The sequence below is a fragment of the Carcharhinus amblyrhynchos genome, chromosome 6 (genome assembly GCF_965287045.1).
Source record: "Carcharhinus amblyrhynchos chromosome 6, sCarAmb.v2.hapA, whole genome shotgun sequence".
NCBI classification, from domain to species: domain Eukaryota; kingdom Metazoa; phylum Chordata; class Chondrichthyes; order Carcharhiniformes; family Carcharhinidae; genus Carcharhinus; species Carcharhinus amblyrhynchos.
Window position 1 is genome coordinate 66,085,489 of NC_137329.1, and position 18,096 is coordinate 66,103,584.

The 18,096-nt window shown below is 46.1% G+C and overlaps 1 protein-coding gene across 5 annotated transcripts in view; it reads right to left on the reverse strand.

The window, feature by feature from the left end:
* The window catches only part of nr1h3 (nuclear receptor subfamily 1, group H, member 3), a 179,743-nt gene that overhangs the window by 77,171 nt on the left and 84,476 nt on the right, over positions 1-18,096 (reverse strand). For all 5 annotated transcript variants that reach the window (XR_013886824.1, XM_080190556.1, XM_080190560.1 and 2 more), the window contains one exon: positions 351-537. The gene's annotated coding sequence lies outside the window, so the exon portion shown is untranslated. The remainder of the gene's footprint in view (positions 1-350; positions 538-18,096) is intronic.

Here is an 18,096-nt window from a genome sequence, read left to right on the forward strand (position 1 = left end):
TCCCTGCCCCCGGCTCTCCACTGCAGATGCCACCCTTGCAATGTTGGCCTGGAAATCATACAGGGCAGATAATAGCTGGTCCACCTGAAAGCCTTGGGACTCCTCCCAACAGCTCCTCAGTCAGTCCAGTGTGGCTGTCAGCCTCTCCTGCATTCCCTGGCTCTGTTCCTGCATCTCCAGCAGCTGAGAGAGAAATGATCGTAGAGGCCCAGCATGTAGCCTGACACCAGCTGAGTCCTTGTCTCTGGCAGACCATCACATGCCAGAGGCCTCAGATGTTCCCTCCTCCATCCAATGTACATCAGCAAATTTGTTGTGCGCACCGATACCTTGCCGCTAACTTTACCCACCGATGTGAGTGTCTCTGGGATGGTGACTTGCGAGGCCAAACTAGTGCTGATGCCAAACTGGTGCTGCCCTCAGAGGTCCCTTCATCCACTTCCTTCAAAGAGTCTTCCGAGCTGTCAGAGGCAGGATGGGTGGAAGCAGCAGTAGGGGCCACGATGCCAGATGACTCAGGTGCTCCTGAGTCTCTTCCTGCAACACAGGACACAAGGTTAAGTGCAAGGGAGGGAGAGGAATCTGAGTAACTTACTTGATATTTCTCCATTGAACAAAGAACAAAGAAAGTTACAGCACAGGAACAAGCCCTACGGCCCACCAAGCCTGCACTGACCACACTGCCCATCTGAACTAAAACTCTCTACACTTCCAGGGATCATATGCTTCTATTCCCATCCTATTCATGTATTTGTCAAGACACTCCTTAATAGTCACTATTGTATCTGCATCCACTACCTCCCCTGGCAGTGAGTTCTAGGCACCCACCACTCTCTGTGTAAAAAACATGCTTTGTACATCTCCTTTAAACCTTGTCCCTAGCACCTTAATCCCATACTCCCCAGAAATTGACTCAAATTGTGTGGAGGATTGGCAAGTGCTCACTTCTAGACCATGTTGTCACTGATGGTCTGGATGTCGGCCTCTCCCAAAAGTGCCAGCGCCCAGTCCTAAAAGGGGGGGGGGCGAAGACTTGGAGGTCAGTTTCACCACTCTCTGTCTTCACCCCCTCACGGTGGTTATGGGCATTCTTCTCCTGCAGGGACAGAAGGAGCCATGAAAGAAAGGATAGCGTGACTCCTGCAGATTATCGGGGGTGGCCCTCAGAGGGCAAGCACTGTGATACTCTTGAGGGTGAGGTGTTTGGGCTTCAGGGGCTGGAAGTATGCTGGGTGTAGGATGGGGAGATCTGGGGGTGATTTGGGGGAAGTTGCTAGATGGGGTTAAACAATCACTTTTGCTGCCCAGATGAGGTCATTGACCTTTTGGCGACACTACTTGCCAGTTCTCCTGGCTATCACCATGGCACTTACAGATATGGCCACTGCCTTCCAGGCTTTTTTTCTGTCACTTCCCCTGGGATGACATCCTGCTGGGGGGAAGAGGATGTCTTGCCTCTGCTGCATCCAGCAACTTGGCCAGGTCTGATTCTGAAAGTCTGGGTGCTGACATCCTGGAAGCCATTTCTTCCTGCACTGCCTGCCTATTTGTTCATCCTTGGGGTTTTTATGGAGCTGTCCCTTGTTAGGGCAAATCAGCTGCAGGCAGTTTGGACAAGCATTCCAGCAAGTTAAATGCAGTTTGCTTGTTAGCATTGAGGGGAAGGCAAGTGAGCTCTTGCAAATGTGCTGATGGGTGGAGAGGTGGGGGGAGGTGAACGTCTATGATGATTGGGGGCAGAGAGAAAGAGAGTTGATGGGGGCGGGGGGCATGTGCAAGTGGGTCTGGCGTGGGGAGGGTGGGAGAGTCAGTAATGTCAGGGGGTCCAATGTCCATGGGGACCAGGTATAAGTTGTAACAGGTCCAAGAGAGATCCAGCAGGGGAGCTGCTTTATTTTCTTTTCCCTATGCATGCATGCTTTGAAGCTCCAATCGGATCTGCAGGCTTTTGGGTGTGTTAGGCCCCGCTCACTGCCTTCAGTAGCAAGAAACGGGACTCACTTAAAAGTTTCTTGACAGAGTCCACATGATTGGGTGTGAACACGTGCTCAAAAAACGGATCACACCCACCCAACACTTAGAAAAAAGCCTCATAAAATTCAGCCCGTAGAATCCCTACAGTGCAGAAGGAGGCCTTTTGGCTCATTGAGCCTGCACCGAATGTAATCCCCCCTCGGCCCTATCTCTGTAACCCCATTTTTTTTACCTTGTTAGTCTCCCTGACACTAAGGGGCAATTTAGCGTGGCCAATCAACCTAACCTGTACATCTTTGGACTGTGGAGGAAACCGAAGCACCCATGCAGACATGGCGAGAACATGCAAACTCCACACAGACCATTGCCTAAGGCTGGAATTTAATCTGGGTCCCTAATGCTGTGAGGCAGCACTGCTAACCCTCTTTCCCTCTTCACTGCATGAAAATTTCATATTTTAAAAAAAGTCTCCATCAAATCTCCTCTGAGCAATGACCCCATTCCTACCTTTGGCTTGGCTCAACGTTTGTAAATTTTCAATAGATGTCCAAATTAAACAGATTGGCAATTTCAACTTTCCAAACCTGGTGACTATTTTTCTTTTGGATTCCATTACTGAATTATGACCATGATAAAGCAAAATGGGAGATTTCCCCTCTCAAAGATGTTCTGGACTTAGGGTCATGGTAGCCTGGCCTCTGCTCATGGCACAGTAGCACAGTGGTTAGCACTACGGTTTCACAGCTCCAGGGACCTGGGTTTGATTCCCGGCTTGGGTCACTGTCTGTGTGGAGTTTGCACATTCTCCTTGTGTCTGTGTGGGTTTCCTATGGGTGCTCCGGTTTCCTCCCACAGTCCAAAGATGTGTGGGTTCGGTTGATTGGCCATGCTAAATAAAAATTGCCCCATAGAATCCTGAGATACGTAGGTTAGAGGGATTAGCAGGGAAATATGTAGGGATATGGGGGTAGGGCCTGGGTGGGACTGTGGTTGGTGCAGACCTGATGGGCTGAATGGCCTCCTCCTGCATTGTAGAGTTTCTATGATTCTTTCTACTCAATGGATTTGCAGATGATACAAAGATATGTAGAGGGACAGGCAGTATTGATGAAGCAGGAGGGCTGCAGAAGGACTTGGACAGGTTAGGAGAGTGGGCAATGAAGTGGCAGATGGAATACAATGTGGAACAGTATGAGGTAATGCACTCTGGAAGGAGGAACAGAGGCATAGAATATTTTCTAAATGGGAAAATGCTTCAGAAACCAGAAACACAAAGGGAGTTAGGATTCATTGTTCAAGATTCTCTCAAAGTTAATGTGCAGGTTCAGTCGGCAGTTAGGAAGGCAAATGCAATGTTAGCATTCATGTTGCGAGGGCTAGAATACAACAGCAGGGATGTACTTCTGAGGCTGTATAAGGCTCTGGTCAGACCCCATTTGGAGTACTGTGAGCAGTTTTGAGCTCTGTATCTAAAGAAGGACATGTTGGCCTTGGAAAGCATCCAGAGGAGGTTCAAAAGAATAATCCCTGGAATGAAGAGCTTGTCGCATGAGGAACAGTTGAGGATTCTGGGTCTGTACCCACCGGAGTTTAGAAGGATGAGGGAGGGATCTTATTGAAACTTACAGGATGCTACGAGGCCTGGATAGAGTGGACGTGGGAAGGATATTTCCACTAGTAGGAAAATCTAGAACCAGACTGTACAACCGCAGGCTAAAGGGATGATCCTTTAAAACAGAGATGAGGAGGAATTTCTTCGGACAGAGAGTGGTGAGTCTGTGGAACTCTTTGCCACTGAAGGCTATGGAGGCCAGGTCATTGAGTGTCTTTAAGACAAAGGTAGATAGGTTCTTGATTAATAAGGGGATCAAGGGTTATAGGGAAAATGGGTATGAGAAAAATATCAGCGAAGATTGAATGGCGGGGCAGACTCAATGGGCCGAATGGCCTAATTCTGCTCCTATGTCTTATGGTCTTATGGATTCCTGTTCTATTCTGAAAAAATTCAACTAGCCCCAATCTCCAGCCAAACAGACATTTAATACAATGAGGGGAGGGATCTTCGTGAAACATAAAGCAGGCTAAACACAAGCAAAACAGGGCAGGAGAACAGAGTAAAGACTAAAGGATACTGAGTAAAAGGATTATAGAACAGGAGTCTAAAAAAGTGCTTAAGTATAAAGTGAGAGGAATGCAATGTCTGTAATAAAACAGGGGAGCTGGAGGCCACAGTGCATAGGATGAAACCATATTGAGATATAACTAGAGAAACTCAGGTTTGAGAATTAAACACTGCAGGTATAATATATTTAGAAGTGATAAAGAGGCTAAACAGGGAGGAGAGGGAGCTGTATTTATTCAGGCAGCAGAGAAAAGGGTGCAGATTTCAGCTGGACTAAAGAAATCAGCTAAATAGAATCGATACAGAGAGAGAGATATTAAAGGATATATCACTGATTGAGCAGGCTATGAAATACGACTACCTCATAGTGGAAGATGGGGAGGAAAGAACATGTAGACAAGTTAGAGAATTGAGTAAAAACTAAGAATAATAATCATTGGAGAATTCAAGAAGTATTAACTGGATAAATGAGATAAGAGATTATAAATCCTATAAGAGGACTTCTTTCAAAATTAACACATACAAAGCCCAACTAGAGAAGATTCACTATTGGATCTTGTAATGGAGAATGACCCAGAACAGAAGGAGAAGAAAAGAAAGCAGCAATGGTGACTATAATACAATACACTGATAATGGGGAACATTAATATGGTTGCAAATGTAACCACTTTATTCAAAAATGGAGGCAGACAGAAAGCAGGAAGCTACAAACTAGTTAGCTTAACATCTTTCAGAGGAAAAATGTTAGAAGCTGTTATTAAAAATGAGTGTTTAGAAAGGTTTAAGATGCTCAGGCAGAGTCAACATGGTTCTGTGAAAGGGAAATCACGTTTAACCAATTTATTTGAATTTCTTTGAAGGAGTAATATATGCTTTGGATACAGGGGAACCAACGCATGTCCTGTACTTAGATTTCCAGAAGACATTTGATAAGGAGCCAGATCAAAGGTTCTTGCGGAAAATAAAAGTTCATGGTGTCGGGGGTAAAATAATGGTATGGATAGAAGGTTGGCTAGTTAACAGGAAACAGAGGGTAACTATAAATTAGTCTTTTTCTGGGTGGCAGGATGCAATGAGTTGTGTACCATTGGGGCCTCAACATTTTATAATTTACGGCTGGGATTCTCCCAAAAAAATCTAAGCGTCGAATTTGTGTAAAAACTGGAGTAACTACCATCAATTTTTACAGTGGGATTTTCAAAATGGATCTAACATACTCTGAGCACTGCATAGTGCATTAGCGTGAATCACCCTTAAAAGTGATGGGCTGGCCTATTCCCGCTGAGGAGGCTGAAATCAGCATGCTGAGTGGGCCCTACGCATGTGCTGATCTCTGGGAGATCACTGAACAAATCCTCCCAGCATTGACATCACTGGCCTCTCTCACTATCCACCACCCACACCCACTCCTCACCCCATCCCCCCACAAACACACACACAAACACACACACACACACAAAGAAGAACATTGCTGGCCTCACAACTCCAAGGATATTGTTGGCCCCCTGGCCTCTCCACCCCCCCACTAACTTGGACGTCGCTAGACTCTCCATCCCTGACTGACTGCTGGACTCCCCATTCACTACCCCACCTGACTCCATCCCAACCCCCCAATCCCCCCTCCACCCGTCACTGATAGTGCACTGACTGCCCCACATTCATGCACAGTGCACATCCCCCCCACCCCATTCATCCACAGAGTGCTGGATTCACTGCTGCCTCTCACACAGTGTGTCGTGAAGGCCACCTTGAAGCATTCTCCAAGGCGGCCTTCACGACTCACAACAGCGCAGAATCACTGAGCAGAGACTGATAGCCAAGTTCCGCACACATGAGGGCCGCCTCAACCGGGATCTTGGGTTCATGTCACTCCATCTGTAACCCCCACGACTTGCCTGGGCTTGCAAAATCTCACTAACTGTCCCAGCTGGAGACAATATGTATCTCGTTAACCTGTGCTTAACGCACCCTCCACTCACATTGTCTGAACCTTTAAGACTTGATTATCTGTAAAGACTCGCATTCCAACCATTATTTTGTAAATTAAATTTGTCTTTATATGTCTGTTTGTGAACTGAAATCCCACTTACCTGACGAATGAGAAGCAAGTGCTCCAAAAGCTAGTGGCTTTTGCTACCAAATAAACCTGTTGGACTTCAACCTGGTGTTGTGAGACTCTTACTGCCTGGGTGTAGAAGGCATCTGAACCTGGCACACACACACACACAATATAGCTTGGAAAATTGAACTGATAAAATAGCCACATGCTGATGTTTCTAGGAAATTCTTAGCAGTTCCATGGTGAAAGGTTAATTCAACAACCTCCTGGAATATGACTTGAATGGTATGAACATCCCAGCCAAGTAAGCACAAAGGACTTGTGGATGAGATGTTTGCACCAGTCAGTTCTGGACAAAGGCAGGAATATTTGTGACTCATCGGGCGGGATTTTGCAGCCTTGCACAAGCGAGACTGGAAATTCCCGCTCAAGGTCAATGGGCATTTCTGTTGCCTTCAGTCACAGTTTAACCTCCAAAGAGAAGTTGGATTCTAGGCAAGCAGCCTGCCTTGGACCTCCATCTCACTCAAAATTGGATCCAGAAAGAATGCTGTATTTTATCCAGGGTAAACTAATTCCCAGAATACATGAGCACTTCTCTGCATCTTCAATTGCCTCAACCAAATTTCTAAAACAAGGATCAGGAACACTATCAGACAAAATACACTTCATTAAACATGGAATGACTGGACTCTACTTATGTGAATTGATGTAGATTGATGCCTATTTTTGAAAGTAACTGACAATTTGTAACTTTCTTTCTCTGTCTTTCTACCTTGTATGTTCCTGAATGTGAATGTGTGTTGTGATCTATCCTTTGTGTTCTAAATGTGTTAAGAAATCCTAGTTTTATTTCATCTTATAGAATTTGCTGTGGGGTTATTTCTAATATTGAACCTCATAACCAAGGTTTGGGAACCACATCATGGCCCATATTAACACATGAGAGGAAACTAAGGAAAACAAATAAAAATAGAAATCGAAACTATTGCTATCACAAAGAGAGGAACAGTAATAATAATTCAGTTCACTTTGTCCTTGTGTCCATAGAACAAAGGACAGTACAGCTCAATAATAGGCCCTTTTGGGCCACCAGACTTGTGCCAACACATAATACCTTCCTAAACTAAAGACCTTTTTGCCTCTATGTGGTCTGTATTCCTTTATTTCCTGTCTATTCATATATCTGTCAAGATGCCTCTCAAACAATGCAGTTGTATCTGCATGTGCCACCTCCCCTAGCAGCACATTCCAGGCACTTGCCACCCTCTATGTAAAAAATATTGCATCTCACATCTCCTTTAAATTTTTCCCCTTTTACCTTAAACCTGTGTCCCCTTATAATTGATATTTCTACCCTGGGAAAAAGACTCCAACTACCCACTGTATCCATGCCTCTCATCATTTTGTAAACTTCTATCAGGTTGCCCTCAGCCTCCAACGTTTAAGTGAAAACAAACCAGGTTTGTCCAATCTCTCCATATAGCTAATACCCTCCAAACAACAAAACCTTGGTAAACCTTTTCCATACCTTCTCCAAAGCCTTCTGGTAGTGTGATGACCAGAACTGTATGCAAGATACCAAATGTAGCCCAACTGAAGTGATTTCAAATAAACCTGTTGGACTTGAAACTGGTGTTGTGAGACTTCTTACCGTAACTAGAGTTCTATGCAGCTTGCCAATTTTTATACTCTATCTTTTAAAAGAATAGGATAGCTACATTTAAGAGGGGAGCTGATCAAGCATATGAGGGATAATCGAATAAAGAGTTATAATCATGGTCATTGAGGTTTACAGCATGGAAACAAGCACTTTGGCCCAACTTGTCCATGCTGACCAGTTTTTACCACGAATTTCCCGCATTTGGCCCATAACCCTCCATACCCATCTTACCCACGTAGTTGTCTAAATGCTTTTTAAAACATAAAATTGTACCTGCCTCTATTACTAACTCTGGCAGCTTATTCCAGACGCTCTTGTACAAATAGCATTTCCAGATTATACCTTGTGTTCTGAGCAGTGCTAGTCATTACAGGCGGAATTTTACCATGGCGTTGAGCCCATTTTCAGGTGTGAAAAAGTGGTAAATTCAGGTATAAGGCGATTAGTGCAATCTGCGTCTGTTTTTACACCAAAGAAAAAAAATCAGCATGATCAGGAGTTTGCCTAAAATAGGCATGACATCAATTTAAATATTTCTGCATTCATCTCAATGCAATTAGTGAGCTGCACGCCCCAATTTATCAGTACACCTGCCTTTGCCATCTTGTTCACCCCATCCGGATCAGTTGGAAAACATCTCTTTAAAAGTTAGCTTATGGCGCTCCATCAGTGAGGGTTAGTGAGGAGGTAAGTGCTTACCATCAGATGGCTCTGTGCTGCTCACAGTGGTCGCTTCACGGCAGTTATGTAGTGTTTTGGGTCCAGAGGGGTCTGTGCATGTATGGCGAGGGGGCAGGGGGCTATTGTTGATCGCAGTGTTCAATGTGGGATTTTCAGCATGGACCCGGGTCTCAGCACTGAGCTTGCTCTTGGGGATGCTGCTGGGTCCTAATGCATGCAGCACTGTTCCAGGTGGGGGGGTGTGCTGGAAGACCTTTGACGTGGCAGTGCTGCAGCCTCAGGACTTTTTAAGCAGCACTGTTTGTGCTCACAAGTGTAGGGGTTCTGGGTGTGTGTTACTGGGAAGGAAGATGGGAGGGCTATGTTGCTGGGAGGCAATGAGGGTGGGGGGAATGGGGGACTGTGTTGCATGGGCGGGCATGTGGGGAGGGGATGGGGAGGCTGTATTGATTGGGGGCAGTGGGGGAGGGGGATTGAGGACCGTGTTGCTGGGGGGCTGAGGGCAGTGGGGGGAGTGGATAGGCAGTACGAGCAGTGTGCATTGCTGGGCTAGGGGCAAGCAGAGGTCCTTCATCTCTCCATCTGTCTTCCTGCGTCTCCAAATTACCTCCCCCCAACACCCCCTCCCCACTTCAGACTGATGAGATGGCTTTTGCGACTGATTGATCTTGCTGTTCTTTTGGTTGCTGCTGGAGCTGAGGAGGAAGAAAAGGAGGATGAATTATGGGCAGAGGAGGCCCAGGCCTTACCACTCACAAGGGGAGAGGAAGATGGCCACCGGAGGCAGGATGCAGCTGCATTCGCCTAGAGGAGGGGTGGAGGAGAAGGAGGGAGTGGAGACCTCAGCACTTTTGCACGATTTTACTTTGAACAAATGTCAGACGCCATTTGCCATTGATGGCTCTGACTCTGAAAGGGGACAGTGCAACCCCTGTGCCATTTGTTGTAGGTCCTGGAGAACTACCTGCATTCTAGCCACGGTCGTCCAGCCCTCTACAATGGCTACCTGAGTCAAGAGCCACCTGTCATTAGAGCAGCAAGTGCCCTCTGAGACTGAACCACGTTCTCAAGTCCTGCTGCCATAACCCGCTGTATCTCTGCGCTGTCTCACTGGGTTTTTTGCAAACTCTCAAGCCTCTCAGCCATGGGATCATGGAATCATGAGAAACTGTGTCCCTCTGGGACTCCACTTTTGCCTGCTGTGACATGGCCACCACTTGGAACATGGTGATGATTCCTGCCCCAGGCTTTCCACAGTGGACGCCACCCTTGCAGTGTTGGCCTGGAAACCACACAAGACAGTGATCCACCTGAAAGCTTCGGGACTCCTTCCAGCAGCCTCGCAGTTTAAGCCCCTCCTGCATTCCCTGGCTCTGTTGCTGCATCTTCAGCAGCTGAAGGAAAAGTGATCTCAGAGGCCCAGCATGTAGCCCTGGGGCCAGCTGAGTCCTCGCCTCCAGAGGCCACGTGTGCCAGAGGTCTCGGATGTTCCCTCCTCCACCCGATGTACATCAACAGATGTGTCATGCTTACCAGTGAGTGATCCAGATGGCTTTACCACTAACTGGACCCACTGATCTGAGAGTATCTGAAATAGTGAGTGTGAGGTGGAAGCTGATGCCAAAAAGGTGCCATCCTCGGAGGTCCCTTCATCCACTTCCTCCAAGGACTCTTCTGAGCTATCAGGGGCTGGATGGATGGGGGCCGTGATGCCAGGTGGTCCCGGGGCATCCGGGTCCCTTCCTGCAAAACAGGACATAAGTGCAAGGAAGGGAATGGAATCTTGGATGCCAGAAACTTTCTTGACATTTCTCCACTGAACATTGAACAAAGAATAAAGAAAATTACATCACAGAAACAGGCCCTTCAGCCCTCCAAGCCTGCATCAACCATCTGAATTAAAACCTCTTACCCTTCTGGGGACCATATTGTTCTGTGCCCATCTCATCGATGTATTTGTCAAAACGCCCCTTAAAAGTCACTATCGTATCTGCTTCCTTTACCAGCAGCGACTTCCAGGCACCCATCATTCTCTGTGCAAATAAACAAGCCTTGTACGTCTCCTTCAAACCTTAAACTTAAACTTAAACCCATGCCCCTCAGAAATTGACTCGAATTGAGTGAAGGATTGACAGGTGCTCACTTCTCGACTCTACCCCAACCATGCTGTCACTGATGGCCTAGATGTCCTCCTCTTCCTACAGCTTCAGTGCCCAGTTCTCAAAGAGGGTAAAGACCTGGAGGTCAGGGTCACCACCCCCTTTCTTTGCCCTCCAGTGACAGTAATGGGCATTTTTCTCGTGTGGGGACAGACGAAGCCATGAAAGAGATGATGCGTGTCTACCGCAGAGGGTGCATCTATCAGGGGTGGCCCTCAGTGGGTAAGCATTGTGACACTCTTCGGGTGTTTGCCGGGGGAGGGGTGAGTCTTTGCCATCACTCCCCCTTGAACGGCATCCTACTGGGGGGCTAGAGAGTGCCCTACATTGCCTCCACAGCATTCAGCCATCTGCTCGGCTCCTCTTCTCCAAATCTGGGCACTGCCTTGTTAGACATTTTTTTCCTGCTCTGCCAGCCTGTCTGTCCATTCTTGGGGTTTTTATGGAACTGCCCCTCTTTGGGCAGATCAGCTTGCAGGCGGTTTGGGAGAGCATTCCAGCAAGTTAAATGCAGTTTGTTTGTTAGCACTGAGGAGAAGGCAAGTGAGCACTTGCAGGTGTGCTGAATGGGGGTTGCGGGGAGTGGGTGGGGGGGTATTACTGCTCAGCCTGTGATCAGCTGTGAAGGGTGCAGGTGGCAGTGCCGCAATCATTCCGGGTGGCAGGATAAAGAGGTCAGTAATGTTGCCGGGGGGGGGGTATAAGGAGATCCAATGTTCTTGGGGGCCAAGGGGAGGCATTATCCAGCGCGGGAGGGATCTGGCAGGGGAGCTGCATTTTTTTTTGCTGTGCTGCACAGTTGGAGGGTCCAATTGGAGCTGCAGGCTTTTGGATGTGTTAAGCCCTGCCCACAGGCTTGAGGGAGTGCTGCACTGTCAGAGGGTCAGCACTGAGGGAGTGCTGCACTGTCAGAGGGTCAGCACTGAGGGAGTGCTGCACTGTCAGAGGGTCAGCACTGAGGGAGTGCTGCACTGTCAGAGGGTCAGTACTGAAGGAGTGCTGCACTGTCACAGGGTCAGCACTGAGGGAGTGCTGCACTGTCAAAGGGTCAGCACTGAGGGAGTGCTGCACTGTCAGAGGGTCAGCACTGAGGGAGAGCTGCACCTTCAGATGGTCAGCACTGTTGCATTCATCCAGATGAAATCTGAAACTGATACCCTGTTTGCTCTTTCAGATGAAGTAAAAGATCTCATGCGAACAGTGGAAAAAGAATTTATTTCTCCCCAGTGTCTATGGCAATATTTATCACTGAAAGTTAATTGAATACTTATAATGTTGCTAGTTATATTAACTGTGAGTCCAACAATAACTGCATTCGGCTGTAAAATGCTTTGGGACATCCTGAGTTTGTGAAAGGCGCTACAGAAATATAAGCTTTAGCTTTTCTTTCTTATTGCTTTAAATAAGCTCAGGACATAGGACTCAGGACACTGAGCTAACTGGCCTCCTTCACAGCAGTATCAATATACTATTCTATCATTCCAGAGTCAAAGTCTGGGCCTCAATGTTTTATTTACACTGAGTTGCTAGTGTGCTAAAGCTTCTTTACCTTCCCCACAAGTGATCTTGCCTTCCTAACCCTGCACGTGAAAGTGTCAAAGCTCGGTCATCAAAAGCTTTATTCAGGCACTTGAAGCCTTTTCAGGGCGTTTGCTCAAGTCACTCACTGAACTTCTCCTTTCTAATTTTAGGGCATTTATCAAGTCTCCACACTGTCTATCGAACTCGAAGAACCTTATTGTACATCCACGGAGAGTCATTACAGGCAGACTCAGCAGTGGACAGCAGAATTGAAACCCTACATCAGTGAATATGCCCCATGTACCATTCATCACTGACACCTCAGCAGTTTGATCCCTGGCCTCTGGGAACCCAGAGAAACCTGCTGATACTTACTGCTATTTAATTCCCCATAACAAACCTTCCTGTATCACTTCACATCTCACAGAGGACCCAATGATACTAGGTATATCGCTGCCCACTCCCAGCATGTAACAAAAAAACAAAATGCTGGAAAAATCCAGCAGATCATTCAGCATCTGTGCAGAGAAACAGAACCTTTTCTGAAGATGGCTTTTTAATTAACTTGAAACCAATAACTCTGTTTCTCTCTTCACAGATGATGCTTAGAAGACAGAGGGTAGCAGTGGAAGAGTGTGTTTCTGAATGGAGGACTGTTACAAGTGGCATTCCTCAGGGATCAGTGCTGGGACCTTTGCTGTTTGTAAAATATATAAATGATTTGGAGGAAAATGTAATTAGTTTGATTGGTAAGTTTGCAGACGACACAAAGATAGATTTGCAGATAGCAAAGAGGACCATTAGCAGGAACAGCAGGATATAGATCGGTTGGAGGTTTGGATGGAGAGATGGTAGCTGGAGTTTAATCCAGACAAATGTGAGGTAATGCATTTTGGAAGATCTAATACAGATAGGAAATATACAGTAAATGGCAGAACCCTTAAGAGTATTGATAGGTAGAGGGATCTGGGTGTACAGGTACACAGATCACTGAAAGTGGCAATGCAGGTGCAGAAGGTAGTTAAGAAGGCATACAGCATGCTTGCCTTCAGGGGGCATTGAGTTTAAAAATTGGCAAGTCATGTTGCAGCTTTGTACACCTTAATTAGACCGCATTTGGAATACAATGTTTAATTCTGGTCACCACACTACCAGTAGGATGTGGAAGCTTTGGAGAAGGTACAGAAAAGCTTTAACAGGATGTTGCCTGGTATGGAGGACATTAGATATGAGGAGAGGTTGGAGAAACAAGATTTATTGTCACTGCAGTGACAGAGGTTAGGGACAACCTGATAGAAGTCTACAAGATTATGAGGGGCATGGACAGAATGGATATCACAAGCTTTTTCCCAGGGTGGAAGAGTCATTTACCAGGAGACATATGTTTAAGGTGTGAGGGGCAAGGTTTAAAGGAGATGTACGAGGCAATTTTTTTAAACAGAGGGTGGTGGGTGTCTGGACCTGTTGCCAGGGGAGTTAGTGGAAGCAGATATGATAGTGACTTTTAAGGGGCATCTTGACAAATATGTGAATAGGATGGGAATAGAAGGATATGGTCCAGGGAAGGTAGGGTGTTTTAGTTCAGTCTGGCAGCACGGTTGGTGCAGGTTTAGAGGGCCAAAGAGCTTATTCTTGTGTTGCAATTTTCTTTGTTCTAGGCCTGATGAGGTTAACCAGACATTTTTGGTTTAATTTCAGATTTCCAGCACCTGCAGGGGTATTTTGCTTTAGGAATGGGATGTAGCATAGAACCATAGAAAATAGGAGAAGGAGAAGGTCCTTCCACCCACATTGCTCCATCGTTTAAAATGATCATGGCTGATCATCCAACTCAATAGCCTAATCCTGCCTTTGCCCCATCTCCTTTGATCCCCTTCACCCAAACAGCTATATCTAACAACTTCTTGAAAACATCCAATGTTTTAGCTTCAACTGCTTTCTGTGGTAGAGTACTCCATTGGCTGACCACTGTCTGGATGATGAAATATCTCCTCATCTCAGTCCTAAAAGGTCTATTATGTATCCTTAGACAATGGTCCTTAGTTCTAGACATCCACACTATTGGAATCATTCTTCCTGTCCAGTCCTGATAGAATTTCATAGATTTCTGTGAGATTCCCCCCTCATTCTTTAGAACGCCAAAGAATATAATCTTAACTGACTCAATTTCTCCTCATGTGTCACTCCCACCATTCCAGGAATTACTCTAGTAAACCTTCTCTGCAATCACTCTAGAGCAAGAGCATCCTTCCTGAGCTAAGACCAAAACTGCACACAATACTCCAGGTGTGGCCTCACCAATGCCCTGTATAATTGCAGTAAGACATCCCTGCTTCTGTATTCAAATCCTATTGTTCTGAAGGCCAACATGCCACTTGCCTTCTTTACCTCCTGCTGCACCTGCGTGCACTCTGTTCTGTTTGCATGCTAATTAGTCCCAATGGTGCAGACTCCAGGCAGGATTATTAATCTGGCCTCAGAAATCCGACACCCAGATCACTTCTGGATCCTGGCCTCAGGCCGAGCCATGATCAGTGGCATCATGTGGTTTTCAAATGCAAAGGCCCCAGTTGGCCCAAAGATGATTTTGGCTCCTAATTAAAAGTGGTAGTTAGGACCTCATTATGGAAGGTGATTTGAAATGGTGAATAGCAGCTGTTACTGGGCTTGCTATTGTGATGACCATGAAGGCCGCAGAGGGTCATCAATGGGCTTTAGGGAGTGTGAACTGCCTTATTGAATGAGTGGAGACTTACCCAATGGGAAGCAGCCAGTGGGATGTTTTAAGCGTGTAATTTTAGCTGGACTGATGTAGTAGGTTCCAAGGTGAAGACTACCTGATTGTTAGCTATGGGAATGGGCTTTATCTTTGGTGCACAATAAAGAGTGATGGGAAGCCAGTGTGTTGTGGAATTACTACATTGGTAATAATGAGAAAAATTATTTTCTTCTTTCATCTTTCCTACCAGACAACTTCTGACCATCAAGAATTTCTCTGGTAAGAAAAAGCCATTATGCTTCTTTCTGGGAAACTGGAACCCTATTACACCAGTGGGGAAGACTGGGCCCAATATATAGGACACATGGGTTACTTCTTTCATGCTGACAACATTGAAGGAGATGAAAAGCAAGAAGTAATATTGCTAACCGTATATGGGGCCCTGACTTTCAGTGTGATAAGAAGTCTGACTTATCCAGATGCCCCAAATCAAAAACTTTTAATGAACTGATAGACATGGTAAAAAACCACAACAACCCGAAGCCCTGATAATTTTCCAACAATATCACTTCAAGGTGGTGGGGAACCTGTCACTGAATTCTTGGCTAAGTTGTGGAAATTAGCTGAACACTGCGAATTTGGACACCTCTTAATGACATGTTGCGGGACAGATTCATTTGTAGCATAAATTACCTAATACGCAAAAGAAGCACAATCCAATTTGGATTTAAGAAATGCCATTGAGACAGCTTGTCACTCAAGAACACAGAGAAATTGGCTCAGGAGCTACAAGGAGCATTAGACAGTGATGTTTTAAACTAGGGGAGGGACTAGGACGAGCATGGGGCCAAGACAAGGCTACCTAAGAGGAAGAGCAATTTGGGGAAGGATGAACTCAGTGGGCCTGGAGATCTGGAGTGCGTCTGCTTCAATGCAAAGAGCGTAATGGGCAAAACAGATAAACTTAAGAGTCTTAATGCATGTGCGGAACTTGGATGTGGTTGCAACGACAGAGACTTGGTTAAAAGAAGGACAAGACTGGCAGCTGAATATTCTGGGGTGTAAGTGTTTTAGGTGAGACAGAGGAGGGGCTAGAAGAGGTAGGGGAGTAGCAATACTGGTTAGGGGGCATATTACTCCCTAGAATAGGTGTGGTGGTGATGCGGCGGCGCGGGCTCGTTGGGCCGAAGGGCCTGTTTCCCGTGCTGGGTTGTTCTTTGTTCTTTGTTACTGCAGTACAGAGGATGGACAATTTGGAAGGATCATGTAACGAGACATAATGGGTGGAGCTCAGAAACAGAAAGGGCATGGTGACTATGCTGGGGGTATACTAAAGGCCTCCCAACAGCCCACAGGAAGTTGAGGAACAGATATGTAAGGAGGTTCTGGACAGGTGTAGAAAAATTAGGGTTGTTGTAGTGGGAGACTTTAATTTCCCTCATATAGACCGGAAATCTCTTAGGGCTGGGAGCCTGGACAGGGAGGAATTTATAAAATGTGTCCAAGAAGATTCTTTGGAACAATATGTTGATAGTCCAACTAGAGAGGGAGCTAGTACTGGGGAATGAGCCCAGTCAGGTCATCAAAGTTTCAGTGGGGGAACATGTGGTGAACAGTGACCAGAATTCTATAAACGTTCAAATAGTCATGGAAAAGGATGAGTGTTGTCCTATGGGTAAGGTGCTGAATTGGGGGAAGGCTAACTACAGCCAGATTAGGCAGAATTTGGTGGCTGTTGATTGGGAAAGGCTGTTCGAGGGTAAATCCACATCTGGCATGTGGGAGCCTTTTAAGGAGCAGTTGATAGGAACGCATGTGCCTGTGAAAAGGACAGGAAAGGCAGGAATCGAAAGCCATGAATCAGGGAAATTGTGGGTCTAATCAAAAAGAAAAAAGATGCATACATAAGGTCCAGGCAGCTAAAAACAGATGAAGCAATGGAGGAATATAGAGAGAGTAGAAAAGAACTCAAACAGGGAGCTAGAAGGGCAAAAAGAGGTCATGAAAGGTCCTGTGCAGACAGGATTAAAAGAAAATCTCAAGGCATTTTATACATACGTTAGAAACAAGAGGGTTGTCAGAGAAAAAGTTAGACCGAACAAAGAAGGGGAATTATGCTTAGAACCCAAGGAAGTAGGTGAGATCCTAAATGAATACTTTGTATTAGTATTCATAAAGGAAAGGGACACACTGATTGGTAATGTCTCAGATGTGTAGACCTGTTAGAACAAATTACTATTACAAGGGCAGAAGCGTTAGGTGTTTTAAGAAGCATTAAGGTAGACAAATCCCCGGGACCAGATGGCATCTGTCCTAGATTACTGAGAGAGACAAGAGATGAAATTGCTGGGCCTCTAACAGAAATCTTTGTTTCTTCATTGAACACAGGTGAGGTCCCAGAGGATTGGAGGATAGCAAATGTGGTCCTGTTATTTAAGAAGGGTAGCAAGGATAACATAGAACATAGAACATAGAACACTACAGCACAAACAGGCCCTTCGGCCCACGAGTTGCGCCGATCACATTAACTCCTATCTATAACCCCCAATCCCATAAAACCCCATATACTCATCCAGAAGTCTTTTAAAAGACCCCAGCGAGTTCGCCTCCACCACCACTGACGGCAGCCGATTCCATTCACTCACCACCCTCTGAGTGAAAAACTTACCCCTAACATCACTTCTGTACTTTCCTCCCCGCACCTTAAACCTGTGTCCTCTCATAGCGACCATTTCAACCCGGGGAAATAGCCTCTGAGAATCCACCCTATCTATTCCTCTCAACATTTTATAAACCTCTATCAGGTCGCCTCTCAACCTTCGTCTCTCCAGGGAAAAGAGACCCAGTTCCCTCAACCTAACTTCATAAGGCATGCCTCCCAGTCCAGTCAACATCCTTGTAAATCTCCTCTGTACCCATTCAATAGCCCGGGTAATTATAGGCCAGTGAGCTTGATGTCTGTTGGAGAAGATTCTTAGAGATAGGATCAGCACGGTAGCACAGTGGTTAGCACTGTTGCTTCACAGCTCCAGGGGCCTGGGTTCGATTCCCAGCTTGGGTCACTGTCTGTGTGGAGTTTGCTCCTCATGTCTGCGTGGGATTCCTTTGGGTGGTCCGGTTTCCTCCCACAGTCCAAAGATGTGTGGGTAAGGTTGATTGGCCATGCTAAAAAAATTGTCCCTGAGATGCGTAAGTTAG